Raw genomic sequence first — 3,371 nt, 5'->3', positions numbered from 1 at the left:
TTCCCCCCTGTTGCCAAAATGTGTGACTTGAAATTAAAAAGAAAGAAAAAATTGTCTTGGTCTTCCTATTTTTCTTCAGGAAGAAAACTCCTTTCCCAGTAACAGATACCAGGGTGCAATGCAGTGATGTTCCCATCCCGAGCAACGAGATTTTGGGAGGCTTTATTTGGCTGACCATTCTCCTTTTGTATATTTCCCTGTCTCTTTGCTCTTCTAGTAGCACAGCAGTAAAAACTTAAATTGTACTCGAAAGTTAAACCAAGTAACAGCTCGCTCATCTTGCAGTAAAAGCTCACTTTATTCCATGGATCCTGTTTAAATTAAATATTTATAAGGTACCTATAAAGTAAATAAGAATTAAAGCAAGGTATTTGCTGTAAAGGGACTGAAGGACTTAAGTTTCTCAGCAGCATTTTCTCACTGCTTACAGCCTTTCTTGTCTGTTTGACTGCTGCGTGTTTGGGGAACTGCTGCAGATTTGCTACGGAAGAGCAGTATTTTCCTCTACAGCAGATATGCAGTGCTATCTCTAGTGAGCATCTCAGCATGAGGATGATGCTCTCATGCACATCTTGTGATAAGTGCATAGCTGCTACTTTCTATTTTACGCGACAGTGAAACAAATGGATTTCATTTTTTTTTTATATACAAAAAATTGAAAATGACTTAAAAATCATAAAATATCAAGCTGCAGGAATTACTTGTCACTGTTATTGAAGGTAATTACAAAAATATTGAGACTATACAACTTTAAGCCTTGTATTACAGAGGAACAGAGGTATTAAATTCCTCAATAATTTAAAACAAACTCCAAAGGACAAAGGAAACACTTGGAATGTAGCCATACATCTAGGATGTACCCATACATCTACAAAACCAAGCAGGGCTCTGGAAAGTTATCCATGGGACTACGTGGCATATAGGTAACTGTTCCATTCTAAGCACAAATGTCCATAAAAACGAATATCCTCCATCTCTAAACATGTTAGCTTCTTACAGAGTCACCGTTATATGAAAATAGTGTTGTTTGTAACACTACAATAAGTTATTTTTAATATCTGCATTATACATATGCAGAGGAAGAGAGAGGAAAATGGCATCTTTTGTCTGGCAACTAAATGTTTCCCAGTGGACACCATCAGTTTTCTGGAATATGCAAATGGATGTCTCTGTGAGTAAATATTTAACATCATAGACACTTTTTGTAAAGATATATGCTATACATGAATATGCAATCCACATTTCTAGCAGTTGGAAATACTTCCTCTCTGGGACCTTGTTTCCACACAATTTAACAACAACAACAACAACAAAAAACCAACACACAACCAGGACATTATGATTCATTACTCAATATGTAAAGGAATTTTCACACAATCTATGTTGGAAATGCATAACTTCAAATTTTGACATTTTCAGTCCACAGTCATTAAAAGAAAAGCTCATTTTTATTTTCTTTCCTTTGTTTAAGGAAAAATCATTTCCTTTTTCACCCATATATTTATGTGTATTCTCATAAATATGCATTATGGTTCGCTGGAAAAGATATTCACTAACATCTATTAGTAATAAATAAATAAAAGTCTCAAAGGAATTATCTAGCAGTAGGTGGATAATTCTAACTTTTGTTCTTCCCTTGCAAGGAAATACTGAATAGAAGGAAAGCATGAATTAACTCTCCAGGACTGTAATGCAAGGCTTGATAAGAAATGCATTAAAATGCATTATGAGAGGCAAAAACCTGACCCAAAATTCTTCTCATAAGATATTATGAGTGGTTCTATTTATATATATTATATCTGTTTAGAACGAGCCTGGCTAAACCATGTTTATAAGCATATCTTCAGGTGTAAAAATGACTGGGTCAGATTTTAACTACAGACTGACATTCCTTGTGCTCCTATGCACTTTAACTTCAGGTATGTTGGCAGTGTTCCTTACCACTGTGTCACCCAGACCTGCCACATCTCAGAAATGTTAATACACTTGATTCATGTTTAAGGCATGCTATAAAATTCTTCTCTGAGCGCAAGCACTTGAGGTGTTGCCCCAATGACCTAAAAGCCTCTGAGCTCTTCTCTTGAGCAAAACACAACCAGCATAAGGATGCTCAAAAAAGGGATTTAAGTCAACTTTGCTGTGCCAGACTCCCAATTATCTCCCTATTTCCTCAGCAGTATTATTTAGCGTGCGTTTAGCAAGCATTCAATAAGACCTTTCATTAATGATCATCTTGTTACTATCCATTAGTTTCAAAAATAATTTCATTTCTGTTTTTATTAGAAACATCTCTTTCTGTTTTGTTTGCTAGATGCTGCCACGCAGAAGATGCTAAGATGACAAGAGCATGTAGCAAGCTCTGTCAGGAGCTTTGCTAGTGAAGAAAACATCAAAACTTCCATTGGTGGCCAACACCCCCAGCCTATGCCAGCTCTCACCATCAATGTTATTGCTTACTTGTGAACTTACCAGTCAGCAGAGGGAAAAATCCAGTTAACCTATGGCAGTAGTCACCTCAGCATTGGGTTGTTCCAGGAGCAAGGCATTTTCTCCATGTTTCTATTTCAAATTTTGGAAATTTTAAAGTCTCCTTGCATTATTGCTGCACAAATGAAGGAAAGCACATTGGAATTGTTTCAGAGGCTGACACACAATCACATAAATACAGAAAAAGAGAGATACACGCAGAAAGAATGGTGATATCTCCAGCTGCATTCAGTGTCCCTTTTGAATCAAAACATTCAGCCTTGTCTGTAGGATGTTCTATGATAAAACACACTGAGACCTCAGTTAGTAGTTCTGTTTCACACCATTTCATCTTTCTGGGTCTGTCGTCCTTATGTGCAGCTCTGCCCTCTGATCTTCTGAGAAACCATTCTCTCTGTGGAAGGATTCCTGAACAATTTTATAGGCAGAGTTCTATTTATTTTTACATGTATACTAGGTAAGGAAATAGTCTCCACATGGAAGATGATAGTGAAAAACTAGAGTGGGATTTATGATGAAAAAGGGCATTTCCAAAGAGAAAAAGTAACTTGATAAGTGCACCAAGCCTGAAACTGTCACACTCATTATAAATTGCTTCAATCAGTGCAGTACGTAGCTCGAAACTTGGAGCAAGATGGGACAGGTATTACTAGTCAATGCATAGTGAATTTATTCAGAATTTCTGTTCTGAATTCATCCTAAAAGGTATTAAGGTTCTGTTACCTGAGCTTATATCAAAGTAAAAATCACTAAATGCAAGCACTTAGACCTGAGATAATTAGCAGGTTATAAATGTGAAGCTGTGCAAAAAAACTCTTCAGACTATGCTGAAATTGTACTTTAACATGTTTGGTTGGCTTTTTTTTTTTTTTTTGCTTTATGTT

At 36.3% G+C, this 3,371-nt stretch overlaps 1 long non-coding RNA gene across 1 annotated transcript in view; it reads right to left on the bottom strand.

Annotated features, from left to right (window-relative positions):
* The window catches only part of LOC116217031, a 4,494-nt gene that overhangs the window by 410 nt on the left and 713 nt on the right, over positions 1-3,371 (bottom strand). The window contains exon 2 of the long non-coding RNA XR_004160875.1: positions 2,470-2,602. This is a non-coding gene — a long non-coding RNA (uncharacterized LOC116217031). The remainder of the gene's footprint in view (positions 1-2,469; positions 2,603-3,371) is intronic.

The sequence above is a fragment of the Meleagris gallopavo genome, chromosome 11 (assembly GCF_000146605.3).
Source record: "Meleagris gallopavo isolate NT-WF06-2002-E0010 breed Aviagen turkey brand Nicholas breeding stock chromosome 11, Turkey_5.1, whole genome shotgun sequence".
In the NCBI taxonomy this organism is placed as follows: Eukaryota; Metazoa; Chordata; class Aves; order Galliformes; family Phasianidae; genus Meleagris; species Meleagris gallopavo.
The sequence above is the reverse complement of the archived record's forward strand: the minus strand, read 5'-3'. Positions and strand labels throughout refer to the sequence as shown.